Here is a 16,725-nt window from a genome sequence, read left to right on the forward strand (position 1 = left end):
TGCCTGTTGCTAGAAGTCACAAGTTTTTCTACTTTGAACTATTTAGAAAAAAATAAATATTGAATACATATTTATTTGCCACCAGGTGGCAGGATAGGTCTGTTGTTTTGTTGTATCCACCTTTAAACAGATGATTTCTACAGTAGCATCAGAGAGCTGCGGTTCTCTTTTCTATCAACTGAACTCCCAGCAAGTTGTTCAGAAATCAGCAAAGTGTACTTGATCCTAGATGATCCCAGATGGACTGCGCAGATCTGAAGGGCAGCAAACCATTTAATCAAACTTGAAGTCTTTGATAGCATCCAGCAATTACTTGGATTTTTGTGCCCCAGATCTGTTATCTCGAAGTAAAGATAATGAGTGCATATAGTACAGCAGCCTTGAACTCTAGGCTAGACTCTAAGCAATTCTTTTTGTCATATCACTTCAGTGTTTCATAAAAAGACACCATCTGGCCCTATCTCCTGGAACTTGATAACTTAACTAGAAAGATATTTTCATGTTTTTTAAATGGTGCTCATATCATGAGTTATGACAAAGGAGGGAAGGTTTAGGGCTATCAGATCCAGGCATCAGGAAAGGGGTACAGAAAACCGTCACTGGATTTTTCAGTCCCGATCTGATAGCCATACGAAGATTAGGGTAAGATTTATTACTGTAATAAATTTATATGCCATGATTCCAAGAGGCCATAGATGTTTATTTCTGTTATTCTGTGTTTTATGAGAGCTCGCCAGTTGCTAAAGTATCTGAAAGACAGAGTCATTTAAGAGAAATACAACATTCCCATTTAAACTATAGGTTTTTTTAAAGACACCGTTTGGATTATGTCAAGTGCAGTGAAGCCCAAATTTATCTACAAATTATGAAAGACGTAAGATTGTTCTCTTTTTTTAAAAAAAAGAAATTGTAAGTAGGTCTTTTCTATTTTATAATGATTATAAAATTATAACCGTTCAAAAATAAACTTGTGGTTTCCACTATCCCTATTTTGTGATGTATAAAACTGTTGCCTTCCACCTGCATTAAATTATAACTCCAAAAACTTCCCAGCCTCTACAGCCGGGGTGGGGAACCATGGTCCTTTTATGACTTGTGGAGGTCAGTTCCCAGAATTCCTGAGCCGGTCATTCTGGGAATTGACATCCACAAGTCATAAAAGGAATGTACAGGAATGTAAAAGTTGTAGCAAATCTATCCGGAGGAACTGTGAGAAATAGGCCAACACCTGTCTGAAATTCTTTTAAAGGGATGGCTGCATTGTTTTAAATTATTAAAACCAGGACAAAGAATGAATAGTTTCATTTTTTTTATTGTATTGTTCCATGAACAGATGGGCAATGGTTTGGTGATCTATTTGTAAAGAAAATAAAATGAAGAACAAATATTTTTGTGTCATCTCATTTCTGCATTGGGCTTTTTGAGATTTGCCATTTCAAGTATTGAGTTTAGTTTTTTTTAAATATACTGGATATAAATCCAATACCCAAAGGATAAAGTGTTACCCAATTTAATACATAGTTTACTTTTTTTGAAAGGAGGTGTGCCTACAAGTCAGTCTTGTCTCCTGGTAATCTCCTGGACGTCCCTGCAGTTTTCTTGGCAAGATTTTGGAAGTGGTTTGCCCTTCCCTCCTTTCTAGAGCTGGGGGAAAATGACTGGTCCAAGGTCACTAGCTGGGTTGATGCCTAAGGTGGGACTAGAACTCACAGTCTCCCAGTTTCTTGGAGCCTTAACCTTTGCATCAAACTGGGTCTCTAGTTTACTTTAGACATATCTAAAATCTGAAATCAATTATTCATTCTGCTTGTCAGTTGTAAATTATTTACTGAGATGAATGGAAGTTCCCTATTAGGAAAATAAAAGTATTCTCTATGAATAGAGTCACTATTCATGGAGTCATTATTAAGAATAGCTTTTGTTAGTACCAAGATGTTAGAAATTCCACACAGAATTTCTAAGAATGGAAAAATGACGAGAAGATTGACAGATGTTCTGTTCCAAAGGGGAACAACCACAACTGAGAAATCCTGGGCATTGCATTTTTGGAAGGTGGTTGAGGTTCAGAGGAGAACCTAAGGAAGAAGCTTAGGAGGAAAGGTGGAAGTCTTAGATAGTTCAGCCTGGGGCAGTAAACATTGCAAACAGGCATGATAGTGTTATGTAGAAGACAGGGCAGAATTATTCATTCCAGAAGACAGAACATGAAACAAAAGTGTTTCAATTGCAAGGAAACAAATTTGGGTTGAGGAGCAAAAAAACAAACCCAAACCCAAAGAATGCTGAAGGTAAGAGGGTCACCACATTGAGCCACATGCTTTTTGATACTTGTAAAAGGTAAACATATGTGCTAGTCGTTCCCGACTCTAGGGGGCGGTGCTCATCTCTGTTTCAAAGCCGAAGAGCCAGCACTGTCCGAAGACATCTCCGTGGTCGTGGCCGGCATGACTAAACACCAAAGGTGCACGGAATGCTGTTATCTTCCCACCAAAGGTGGTCCCTATTTTTCTACTTGCTTTTTTTACGCGCTTTCGAACTGCTAGTTTGGCAGAAGCGGGGACAAGTAACGGGAACTCACCCTGTTACGTGACACTAGGGATTTGAACCGCTGAACTGCCGACCTTTTGATCGACAAGCTCAGTGTCTTAGCCACTGAGCCACTGCATCCCTTTTAATATTTTAATACAAGCAAATGGAATATATGATTTCTTTTTAATATATTTCATTCTGAGAAATGAGAGCCTGAATTATATCTCAACGCTGGCAATGTTTAAAAACCTCCAACCGAGAATCCACCACCTCCCTAGGCAGTCTACATATATATTGATAAATATTGTCAGTAACTCTCAATTCACTAATTGCTATCAACTTCCCATGAAATTGTTGGTTGAAATGATTAGGAATAGAAAATTCACAGAAACGACAGACCACAGGTTGCTTGCCATTGCTGAATCATCTTATCTTGGACACTGGGCATAACAAAAAGGAAAGTTTATATTATTAGACTTTCAATTATAAATCAGATGATACTTGCCATTGATCAATTCTATCAGCAAGACCCAACAGTGGCCCCATTAAATGATGGTTTCGTGAATAAATCTACTGTTGAAGTAGCATTTATTTATTTATTTATTTATTTATTTACTTACTTACTTACTTACTTACTTACACATTTTAGTTTTATTTATTTATTTATTTATTTATTTATTTATTTATTTATTTATTTATTAGTTTATTTGGAATAATCCAAAAACAAAACTAAATAAATGTAATATTTTTACAACAACCCATAAAATGTAATTTTTTTCTACAGCCTCTTAGATTTAAGAACTCGAAGGTTATTTGGTCTTAATGTGTGCCCATGCAGAAAATTCACTCTTGCAGGATCCTGGATAGTGGCCATATTGCCTCTGCCAAATTTTCCAAAGAAAGATTATTCTAAGGATTCTGAGAAGTCAGTCCGAATGTCATCAGCAGTTCCTATTCGTGTTTATTTAGGAAACAACCTGCTTCATTTTCTGTTCTCAAAGACATACTTGTAATAATCAACTTTGTTGCCTGCCTCTGAACAAATTCCAGTCTTTTTTTATCTATATTCATGGGCAGCTTCCAAAATTAAAATCCCTTATCTTCATTTTCCTAATCTCAGCACATAGAACACAGAACATTCTTTGCGTAAAAGGAAATAAGTTTAGCTGCCTTGGGAGGAAAGTATTATATCTATAACAAATATTGCATTATGTATTTCCAAAGATTAGAAATGATAAGTCTTACATCAAATAAAAAATTAGTCCTGTGGGTACATTTAGGCTTAAACTTTATCAGATTTATTGTGCTGCAAATTTGCAAAATGAACCAAGATTTACAACCTCTTGCCCTCTGTGGGGAAGATTATCCATTTAGTGATCTCAATGTCAGATTCAAATGTAGATAATATAGATGTATTGCTAATGATTGTTGGCAGCATATCTTCATATGTAAATTTTTGGTTTTTTTTATGTCAAGCTTTGTAACTCAGGTCCTGAGCATCAACATCTGTCAAGTGCGAACACCAGACTGACACGTGTAGACTTCAAACTAGTTACTTTATTGTCTCTGCCTATAATACAGGAATCTCCCAAGACTGGTAGCTTTCATCTGGGAAAGACCAGATAAGGCCCAAACACAATTCAGGTGCTCTCTTGTGTTTTATGTAGTGAGTCTGAACTAATTCTCTGCTTGGACCCCAATTTGGATAATTGGTCTCCAACAACATCTCCATAAAATGTACCGTAAAATATTTATAGATGCAGATGAGGATCAATAGCTTGACAGGAAAGGTGGCTATGGAAATAAAAGAAAAATTATCAGTTTCTACAGTATGACAAAAACAACATAGACACAAAAATCAATAACAGTATATTTTTTGTTGGCCAAGGTATATGTAGTGGTCTACTACATCTAGTTCTTCTCCAGATATATTTTCTTTCTTTCTTTGGTGAATTTATTAAACATAACTTGGTTCTTTTTCAGGTTTATTTTTAAGCCAAATTGTTCTCCTGCTCTGTATAGTTTTGCATGTATCTTTCTAAGATGAGGTTGATTCAGCCTTCCATCCTTTTGAGGTAGGTAAAATGAGGACCCAGTTTGTGGGGGCAATAAGCTGACTTTGTATAAAAAAAGAACACTGCTTAGGGGGCCCCCGAAAGCCCTACTAAGCAGGTATATACAAAAAGTATGAAGGCTATTGCTTAACGCATTGTAAGCCACCCTGAGTCTCCGGAGAAGGGCGGCATATAAATCGAACCAATAAATAAATAAATAACTCTTCTGGGTCTTGTGAGAAGAGAACAATGTCATCTGCAAGACTTAAGTGATTTAAAAAGGCGCCATTTTTTTAAAATTTGTTTTATATGCCGCCCTTCTCCGGAGACTCAGGGCGGCTTACAGTGCGTTAAGCAATAGCCTTCATACTTTTGTATATATTATACAAAGTCAGCTTATTGCCCCCACAAACTGGGTCCTCAATTTACCTACCTTAGAAAGGATGGAAGGCTGAGTCAACCTTGAGCCTGGCAAGATTCGAACTTACTTTAATTGCAGACAGCTGGTGTTAAATTGCAGTGCCTTGACTGCAGAGCTATCCAGGCTCCCCATAGATTTTTATTTCATCTTTACCCAGCCTAATCTGTGAAATACTTCTTTAATGCAGGGTGAGAAGAGACTAGGTGATATTGTATCACTTTGTCATACACCTCGTTCTGTGTAATTGATAATGCTAATGTGTAACTCCAGGATATTACTCATACTTCAGGCTCATACTTCAGATGAATAGTACTCCTACTGTGAACTTCCTTAAAACAATATTGGAAAACAGGCACCTGAATCAGGCATCAGAACAGTTATATGCTCTTATAGTGAAATGTATAACAAATGAAGAGAAACAAATAATAACTACCATACAGTATTAACTATCTCATGAGTTTATTTCCTATTGTGGAAGTGAATTCCAAGTCTAGAAAGGCTTTATTTAAACTTTCCATTGTCTTTCTAAATCTTCTTTTCCAAAGGGATCCAACTTCCTATTGTGGAATTGAATTCTAAGGCATGTGAGCTCCTATAAAAGAAGCTTGCCATTCAGTTGTGGGCCTTCCTGAGATGTTCATATCCAAGTCTAGAAAGGCTTTATTTAAACTTTTCATTGTCTTTCTAAATCTTCTTTTCTATTTCCAACTCAACTTCAACCTTGTTTTAGATTTGCCCAGTTTAAATCAGTGGTGGGATTCAAATTTTTTTACTACCGGTTCTGTGGCCATGGCTTGGTGGGCATGGCAGGGGAAGGATACTGTAAAATCTCCATTCCCACCCCACTCCAAGGGAAGGATACTGTAAAATCTCCATTCCCTCCCCACTCCAGGGGAAGGTTACTGCAAAATCCCCATTTCCTCCCGATCAGCTGGGACTCGGGAGGCAGAGAATAGATGGGGGAGGGGCCAGTCAGAGGTGGTATTTACCGGTTCTCCGAACTACTCAAAATTTCCACTACTGATTCTCCAGAACCGGTCAGAACCTGCTGAATACCACCTCTGGTTCAAATGTCTTAAAAGTTTCACTTCAAAGTGGAAAACCTTGAGTAGACATTCATTATATTAGAGCTCCCTCTTGTGCTTACCAAAATAAAAATAAAAATCTGATACATTCATAAGAAAAGAAAATTTAACAGATGACATGCAAATTAAACCAAACTGACTCCAAGACAATGAACTAAAATTTATTATTTATTACTGCACATTTATTATTTTTATACATTATTTACTTGTATCCCGTCTATTATTTTTACAAATAATTCAAAGCAGCGAACATATCCATCACATCTTCCTCCTATTTTCCTCACAAGAACAACCCTGTGAGGTGATTTGGGCTGAGACAAAAGGAGCTGACCCAAAGTCACCCAGCCAGCTTTCATAATACAAATAGGATAATAATTAAAATAAACAGTTTTGAGATTGGTAAAATCCTTATTTGTATAACTATATAGAATGTCCAGTTTCTTTTCTACCCAAGTTTCTCTTTGAGTTTTTCAGGGAAAAAAAGAAAAATAGCAAATCAAACCAAAGCTACACTATCTGCTAAAAAAAAAATTCTCACAGTGTTGGCCAGATATAATTTGTAACTATCCTTATCCCTCTTAGAAGTTTGTAGTTCTGAAACTGTTAAAAATAATTAAACAATTGATCAGTAATAAAGGAAAAAGTAAACTGTGTCAGAAAAGACTGTTCTTTTGAATTATGAAAGTCTAAACTGTTAAATTCCTGAATTAAAGAGAAAAGTTCAGAAATTTAAAGCAGATATAAGGAAAAAGTAAGATTATTCAGTGAACTTTAGCTTTAAGCAGTAAGCTTTAATTAAAACCTGAAAATTCAGATTGGCTGCTCTCATTGGTCACTAAGTACTGTAAAGCCACAAATGGTTTTCAGAGAGTATAATCTTGAGGATTTTAAAGTCTTCTTGGCTCAGCCTTATCGCTTCCTCAGAAGAAAATGGCTCTTCTGCCAAGTTTCTGACAGTTAATAATAATGATGATTTTTTTTCTAGTCAGAAAAGAAAAAACGTGAAACAACTTCTCCTTCATCTCCAACAAGTTGCCATTTTGAGACTCCCTTGCCATCGATTTCTTAGTATACAGTATATTATATTCAGACCAATCTGCTTGGATAAGTGAATTTTTCTGGCCTTAACATCAATCTATCATGTGAGGTTTTTGGGGTTTTTTTTAAGTTAAGCTGACATCAAGGTAGCTAATTGTGCATGGAACATGTTTCTGTCTTATTGCTCCCCAAAATTTCTGAGGACCCTAAAAGAAGAGGGGGTGCCTCAGGGTGAGGAGGTATTGGGAGGCCTGGGGCAGGTGGGCTGGGTCTGTGCTAGGCCTCCCAGGGCCTCCCCCATTCTTGAGGCAGCTTGTGCTCCACTTAACAACCCACACAGTTGTTTAACAACCACTGGGAGAGAGCAGGGGTGGGGGTCCTTAAGCAAGGAGATCACATGGTCATATTGCTTAATGACCTTTACAACTTGCAACTATTGTCAGTGCATATAGTTCATGACTGGGAAGACATGGTAACAAGGTCAGCCAATGAATAGGCATAGCAACTAAGTCAGCCAATGAGGTTTGCTCAACTGAATTGAAACTGAAACTGGAAGGAGCCTGAGCCTGATTCTGCATTAAGCTCTGAGCTCTGGAGCTGCAAACTTGTCTGGGCTTGCATCTTTGCTATACTGCTGCCTGTGTGTTTTGCTTGTAACTGCTACTATGTTGAAGAAGAATCTATATTGGTATTGTTCATTTATCTTCATGTATTTTATGTATATAAAGAAGTTAATGAATCCTACTGCATCAGTCTGCCTATGTGTGCTTTCTGGATTTGGTTTTTGCAACAAATTCTGAAAACTGTAACAGAGGGGCTGCATTATGCTGATAAATCAAGACTACCTATACATTTTTAATCCCCCTCCCATATGCTGGATTGTTATATTAATAATTGCTTGCTTTTGGTCTGAATTACAAAGATGATAATTGTACAACAGAAATATGGGGAGGAAAACACCAGAATCCTATGCTCTATTTTAATTTAGTTAATGATGAGAGATGTTTCTATGCATCATTTTACCCTGGACTACTTGAACAAATCTAAATTTAGTTTGTAATAGGGAGAAACATCTGCCAGTAGAAATTAATTCGTATGCATTATTTCATAAAGTGGGGGAAAAGGATGTTTTTAACCAGTGTTGGAAGAAATCTCCTTCTAGGTTCTGCTCCAAGTGGGGAAAAGACACTGGAAACATGGAGACTGCTTGGAAAGATGGTTTAATGGTGGACAGGATCACATGGCTTGAGTTCCTGAACAGAAAAGGGCAGATACAGGGAGTCCTTGGGTTTTTATGCTGTCTCTGGCTTTGCATTTCCTGGGGCCTTGAAAGAGTATCCTGATTGGTTGTCAGACTCCCAGGGGGTGGGGGTCTTAGCTAGCCTTGCTGGCTGATGGTCACATGTGCTTCCCAGGTCACATGTGGTGAGTTTCTGCTGCTTTTGTGTAGAGGGCTAATCCTATCTTTGTTGGATCTTTGGCAATTCCTACTATGGCTCTGCCTGAAGGAGGTAGATCTTTGTTATGTAGAAGAGACTGGCCCAGGCCTTAATGGCCCATTGACAAAGGGTGGGGGCAGGAAGATGGGAGCTGCTTCAAAACATGCTTATCCATTTCTCATCCAGGGAAATATAATATTCTGCCTTTTTCATATTAACCTAAAATATTTCACTCTTCCAGGAAAGGGGTGGGTGCTAACTTCCTACACCAGAAAACAATAAAAATGAAAAGTAGGTACAGTTTAGAGTTTAAGAACACTAAAATCTTAGGATAAGTTTATCTTGGTTTGTTCACTGTGCTTGAACCTATCTCCAATTTATATGAATGTGCCAACATTTATGTTGAATGGAATATTGCATTAAAGCAACGAAATTCACATATAATTTTAAATCTGGGATTACCATACTTAAGTGTGAAAATTTGTTTTTTGGTTTATTGAGGTAAAAATATGTCGTTATCCAATGAAAGCAGCATAAGGAAATCTGTTGAGAATGCGTATGGGTGATGGTGCTATGCCGGGGTGGGTTCTACTTAACTTTACTACTGGTTCGCAATGGGAGCACGCACGCATGTGCAGATCGTCCATGATGATGTCCAGGAGGGTGGGCGGAGCCTCCCGCCCCTTTTACTACTGGTTCGCAAGAACCGGACCGAACCTGGAGCAACCCACCACTGGTGCTATGGGGCTGTATGGGGAAAACTCTTCTCCTGAGGGATCTGCACTCCTGTCTGAAGGAGTGAAAGAAAATTGTGGGAAAAAGCCACTCACCCGGATATATCGTCCCAAGGAAAGCAGTCCATTAACTTAGCTTGACAATAGGAACATTCAGATGTAAAAGTGCTAATTACAAGAAAGCTAATAAGGCCAATAGAATATGAACCCAGGGCACTGAGAACTCCAGATTTTTTATAGTAACTAGGAATAGGTAATCATTTCAGACATACAGTAGGTTCTCTGAACTTTAGGATACCGTTCTATTTGAATCCCATTACCTCACCCTTAACACACTATTACTGCACACTCAATGCATATCCTGTAGCCCCAATCAATGAATCAAAATCAAATGGGTGGATGAGTTCTAATTTGGATGAGTTTATAGGGAGATGAGGACGCGGAGGCTCATTGACTAAGACGCTGAGCTTGTGGATCAGAAGTCGACAGTTCAGTATTTCGAATCCCTAGTACTGCAGAATGGGGTGAGCTTGTCCCAGCTTCTGCCAACCTAGCAGTTCGAAAGCAGGTAAAAAATGCAAGTAGAAAAATAGGGACCACCTTTGGTGGGAAGGTAACAGCGTTCTGTGCGCCTTTGGTGTTTAGTCATGCCAGCCACATGACCATGGAGACGTCTTCAGACAGCGCTGGCTCTTCGGCTTTGAAATGGAGATGAGCACCGCCCCCTAGAGTCGGGAATGACTATTTATTTATTTTATTTATTTGTTTAAATTTCTATACCGCCCTTCTCCAATGTAGGACTCAGGGCGGTGAACAGCCAAAGTAAAAACAAGACATACATACAAAACATACAAAATCTAAAATCTGTTTAAAATAATTAAATAATTTTGGCCGTAATTAAAACATTCCAATTTAAAATCCGTTTAAAATTTGACTCAAGCCAGCCCAGCTAATTGAAATAAATGGGTTTTTAGGGCCCGACGAAAAATCCGGAGGTCTGTTATTGTACGTAGCTCTGGGGGGAGGTTGTTCCAGAGGGTGGGCGCCGCCACAGAGAAGGCTCTCCCCCTGGGGGTCGCCAGCCGACATTGTCTGGCGGACGGCACCCTGAGGAGGCCCACTCTGTGGGAGCGTACTGGCCGGTGGGAGGCTATTGGTGGCAGAAGGCGGTCTCGTAAGTACCCCGGCCCTAAGCCATGGAGCGCTTTAAAGGTGGTCACCAACACCTTGAAGCGCACCCGGAAGACCACCGGGAGCCAGTGCAGCTCGCGCAGGAGAGGTGTCATGTGGGAGCGCCTCGTCGCCCCCAAAATCCCCCGCGCGGCCGCGTTCTGGACCAGCTGGAGCCTCCGGGTGCACCCCAGGGGGAGCCCCATGTAGAGAGCGTTGCAGTAGTCCAGGCGGGAAGTGACGAGTGCCTGAGTGACTGTGCGTAGGGAGTCCCGATCTAGAAAGGGGCGCAACTGGCGTATCAGGTGGACCTGATAAAAAGCCCCCCTGGCTACGGCCGCCAAATGATCTTCTAACGACAGCCGTGCGTCCAGGAGGACGCCCAAGTTACGAGCCCTCTCCGTGGGGGCGAGTGATTCGCCCCCAATAGCCAGCGATGGCGTCAGCTGGCTATATCGGGACGCCGGAAGCCACAGCCACTCGGTCTTGGAGGGGTTGAGTTGGAGCCTGTTTCTCCCCATCCAGGCCCGCACGGCCTCCAGGCACTGGGACATCACTTTAAGGGCATCATTGGGGTGGCCTGGGGTGGAGATGTACAGCTGGGTGTCATCAGCGTACTGATGGAACTCCACCCCGAAGCCACGGATGATCTCACCCAGCGGCTTTACATAAATGTTGAACAGAAGGGGCGAGAGGACCGACCCTTGTGGCACCCCACAAGCAAGGTGCCTCGGGGTCGACCACTGCCCCCCTGTCAACACAGATTGCGACCGGTCAGAGAGGTAGGAGGAGAACCACCGCAAAACGGTGCCTCCCACCCCCAACCCCGCCAACCGGTGCAACATGATACCATGGTCGATGGTATCAAAAGCCGCTGAGAGGTCTAACAGGACCAGGATAGAGGAGCAACCCCTATCCCGGGCCCTCCAGAGATCATCCACCAATGCGACCAATGCCGTTTCCGTGCTGTGCCCAGGCCGGAAGCCGGACTGGAGCGGGTCTAGATAGACAGCTTCATCCAGGTACCGGGGAAGCTGTTGCGCCACCACACTCTCAACAACCTTCGCAATGAAGCGAAGGTTGGAGACTGGACGATAGTTAGCCAAAACAGCCGGATCCAGAGAAGGCTTCTTGAGGAGGGGCCTCACCACCGCTTCTTTCAAAGCGGCCGGCAGGACTCCCTCACTCAAAGAAGCGTTAACAATCTTCTGGAGCCAGCCTCGTGTCACCTCCCGGGAAGCCAGTACCAACCAGGAGGGACACGGGTCCAATAAACATGTGGTCGCGTTCAGCCGTCCCAGGACCCTGTCCATGTCCTCGGGAGCCACAGGATCGAACTCCCCCCAGATAACACTCTCAAGACCTGCCTCAGTCATCCCATCTGGACATACCCAGTCAGAGGCCAGCCCTTCCCGAATCTGAGCGATTTTGTCATACAGATACTGCACAAAATCCTCAGCTCGACCCTGCAAGGGGTCATCCCGCACTTCCAGATGGAGGAGGGAGCGGGTCACCCTAAACAGGGCGGCCGGGCGATTATCTGATGACGCGATAAGAGCGGCAAAATAATTAGTTTTCGCCGCTTTTATCGCCACTAGGTAGGTCTTAATATGAGACCTCACCAGTGTTCGGTCAGGTTTGGAGCGGCTGGTCCTCCAACTACTCTCCAGGCGTCTTTTCCGGCGCTTCATCTCCCTAAGCTCCTCGGAAAACCAAGGAGCTAGGTGAGTTCGGTGCCGGGTCAGAGGCCGCAAAGGCACGACTCGGTCCAAGGCCCCGGCAGCCGCACTATCCCAGGCGGCCACCAGGTCTTCGGCCGAGTCATGAGCCAGAATCTCAGGAAATGGCCCAAGCTCCATCTGGAACCTAGCACATATGTGCCAGGGGAACCTTTACCTTTACCTTTTATAGGGAGATGCTATAACCCCTTTTTATCTTTAGGGTTGTCTATATCTGCAGCATTGATATTTGCCAATATTTAAACTTTGGTTTAAAGAGTTTTGCAACAAAGGTTATTCTAAAAAGTAGGGACAAGAGTTAAGAAGCAAGCCAGTTATACTAACGTTAAGAAGCAAGATAGTTATACTATAATATAGTATAACTAACAATTATACCATACTATACATACTATACAAGGAGAAAAACATTCGTATTTGTAAATTGATTAAAAATAAAATCAGTGAGTATAAGAAAATTAAAGTATTGTAGTTCTTTAGAAATGGGTTGATTGGTGAATGCCTTGATGTAGAGAGAATGAATATGATAGAGCTGATAATACATTGATGTTTCCTTTGAGGCAAAACAAGAGGAGACCAAAAAGAAATCCACAGTTTTAAATTGATGGGTGTTTTTTTTAACATGACTTGGCAGTAGTGATTGTGAGAAGGACCTGGGTGTCTTAGTAGATCACATATTAAGCATGAACCAGGGGTGAAATATAAAATTTATTACTACCAGTTCTGTGGGCATGGCTTGGTGGTGGTGGAGGTAATGTGATGGTGGGCGTGGCCAAGTTTTTTTTTTTAACTTTTCAAAACATTTTTTCTAATGCTTTGAAAAGCCTCTGCCGATCAGGCAACTCAGCTGGGATCGTCAGAGAGGCTTTTTAAAAAATACTTTGAAAAGCCTCTCTGACGATCAGGCAACTCAGCTGGGATCATCAGAGACTTTTCAAAGCATTTTTTTTTACCACCTCTTTGGCCAAGCAGAAAAAAATGTTTTGAAAGCCTCTGACGATCCCAGCTGAGCCGCGCGATCATCAGAGGCTTTTTTTTTTACTTTTAAAAGCATTTTTTCATCGGAAGAGGTTGTAGGAAAAATGCTTTTAAAAGTTAAAAAAAAAGCCTCTGATCATCGTGTGGCTCAGCTGGGCAAGGGATTTTTGCTACCGGTTCTCCGAACCACCCGCTGCCATCGCTACCAGATCGGGCGATCCGGTCCGAACCGGGAGCATTTCACCCCTGGTATGAACCCATAGTCTGATGCAGCTGTCAAAGGAGCCAATGCAATCCTGGTCTGCATCAACAAGAGTTTAATGTTGAGATCACATGAAGTGGTAGTTCTGATCTGGGTTTCATTGTACAAAAACTAGAAACCTTGAGCTGTACAAATTTTACAGAGAAGTGTATTCCATAGGGACAGAGCAGCTATAGGAAAAGTTTTCTTGGGCTGCAAAAGATGGTGATGGTAATGGTTGGATCTAGAGCAGGGCTGTCAAACTCCCGGCCTACAGGCCAGATGCATCATGCGCTGGCCACGTCCATGCCCAGTTTAGCGAAGGGGGGGAAAGTCTTGATACGTCATGTGACAATGCCGTGACGACATGAGTTTGACACCCCTGGTCTAGAGCATTCCTTCATTAGTTAACTGAATGGGGTAGTACAATAGCTTCTTTCAAGAGTAAGACAAGGAGGGAAGAAAATTTACAGATGCAGATTTTTTTACCGTAGCGTTTAATTTCTTTAGAAAATGTCACTCACGGCATGAAATAATGAAATGAAAGGAGAAGAGATGAGATGATGAGATGAAATTCTAACTAGGGTTAGCACAATATTTTCCTCACATATTTCAGTTTACCTCTGTTAAGCAATTTGTTACATCTTTGCATACAGTATCCTGCAGGTTTAAGTATGGGATTAAATCTGCTGCTATTGCAGCTGCAGAAGAGGTTATTTTATCTACTTGACCCAAGTTGTTGGGTCAAGTAGATAAAACGCCCAACACGCTAAGCCACAGAGCCATTTGTTTAGCTGTATGTTTAGAAATCTAGTCATTCCAATTTATGTACTGTGATTACGGTTTAAGAAGTTGTGCAAATCTAGGCAGTTGTGGCTTATCTAATCACACAATAGATTAATAAGGTAAAGGTAAAGGTTCCCCTGGCACATACTGTATGTGCTAGTCGTTCCTGACTCTAGGGGGCAGTGCTCATCTCCGTTTCAAAGCCGAAGAGCCAGCCTTGTCCGAAGACGTCTCCTTGGTCAGGGCCGGATTTTCCTATAGGCTAACTAGGCTTCAGCCTAGGGCCTCAAGATCAAGAGGGGCCTACATTCAAATTGTTAGCAAAATTAAAATTACACTTTCACTATAGGTGAAAGGGCCTCATAAGTGGAATAGCCTAGGGCCTCTTTTCATCTAAATCCGGCCCTGTCCTTGGTCATGTGGCTGGCATGACTAAACACCAAAGGTTCACGGAACGCTGTTACCTTCCCACCAAAGGTGGTCCCTATTTTTCAACTTGCATTTTTTACATGTTTTCAAACTGCTAGGTTGGCAGAAGCTGGGACAAGTAATGGGAGCTCACCCTGTTACACAGCACTAGGGATTCGAACCGCTGAACTGCCGACCTTTCGATCGACAAGCTAAGTGTCTTAGGCGCTGAGCCACCACGTCCCTAATAGATTAATAGAACCTAGCTATTGTCACTTTGTGTGTTTTGCTGTCGATACACCATAAAATTGGCTACTCTTCTAGTCCATCCATGGCAGAAAATTGTGTCCTTTCACAGCTATTTTAAGCAACAATTCTGTACCTTTTGTGATTTATCTTGTGGATCAGACAATTATAGCCACAGCGGCTTTCCTGATAGGTATCGGTGGATGACTGGCCTTAAAGATTACATTTCCAATGCTTTTTTTAAAAAAACAAAAACAAAAATTATAATATCAGAGTTGGCAATAACTCACTTGGGATAATAAGGCAGTGATTCTCAACCTGTGGTGCACAGACCACTGGGGTTGGGGGCGCAATGTCATTACAGGGTCCATGAAGGCTTGAAAAAATGTTATGATTTAAATATTGAGTTAAGTCTTGGGGGTCCGTGGCTTGGAGTGCGTGGTATGGCTTGGTGTGCATGGTATGGCTTGGTGTGCATGGCAGGGGAAGGATACTGCAAAATGTCCATTCCCACCCCACTCTGGGGCCAGCCAGAGGTGGCATTTGCCGGTTCTCCGAACTATTCAGAATTTCCGCTACCGGTTCTCAAGAACCTGTCAGAACCTGCTGGATTTCACCCCTACTTCAGAGGCTTTTTTTCTGAAGCTCTGTTTTGGAGGCTTTCAGAGGCAGGAAAAACTTTTTCCTGAAACAGCGTTTCAGAAGTTTCAGAAGTAGAACGAAAAAGCAAAAAAAAAAGAGCAAGGCACAGAGCTCACAACCAAGGAACCTGTTGCTAAAATTCACCTCTGGGAACAGCTGATTGGGGGTATTCCGGGAGGCCGATCCATCTGCCAATCAGCTTTTTTCTTATTTTCCTCCCCAAAAACTAAGGTGCGTCTTATACTCTGAAAAATACGGTAGTTATTAGTATTCAGATAGATAATTCATAGATATTTCGAAAGGCCCACTTTGAATCCCTTTGTATTTTCTCCATTGTGCATGGGCTTTCAATTTCTTTGGTACTCACATCTCATTAACATGACTTTTCTTTCTCCCTTGCAAAAGATGGACGAGGACACAAAATGAAGAGGCTTTCAAACTGATGACTCCCTGACTCCCTGGATGCTTCCCACTAACTCAGCCTCCTGCTGGGATTTCTTTCTTCTCCATTCAGCCTTTCAGACACTTTTCAAAGTACAAAGCAGGGCAACTGGCGCACACCATTTTTTAAAATTAATGTTCCTTTTCACCGTAAATGAGCTTGCATGAAAAAATGGAGAAGAAAGCAAAACTGATCCTGTGTTTTGTGCCATGTGAAAAGATGGCACAGAATAACAATTTTCACTGTTGTGGAAGAGCATGTGCATTAATCTATTGTAGCCCTGCACAAAGGATGTTCAGACATCACACTAAACCTAGATGAGTAGCTCAACGCTCCCAATCTGTATATACCCCCAACCCCACCCCATTTTTGCATACACCAAAATACCCCCAGATTGCATTACTGAATTTTTAAATTATTTTTTTGGCAAAGTAAGAGGCAAAATAGTACAATAGGTAAAATGTGAGCCATTGATTAGGGTTTTGATCGTGCCAGATATGTCAAGTAGTAGAATATTCTTAGGAAAATGGGAATCCCAGAACATCTTAATGTCTTCATGCGAAACCTGTACATTGGAAAGGAAGTCACCGTCTAGATGAAATGTGGCAAAACAGACTGCTTGTCATTGGCAAAGAAATGAGACAACACTGTTTGCGCTCTCGTTATTTATTCAATCTGTATGTTGAGTGTATTTTCTGGGAGGCTGGACTGGAAGATGAGGGTGGTTTTAAATAATCAAGAACCTGTGCTATGTTTATGACGCTACTCTGATAGCT

The sequence above is a fragment of the Pantherophis guttatus genome, chromosome 7 (assembly GCF_059756535.1).
Source record: "Pantherophis guttatus breed Tessera chromosome 7, ASM5975653v1, whole genome shotgun sequence".
Taxonomy (NCBI): domain Eukaryota; kingdom Metazoa; phylum Chordata; class Lepidosauria; order Squamata; family Colubridae; genus Pantherophis; species Pantherophis guttatus.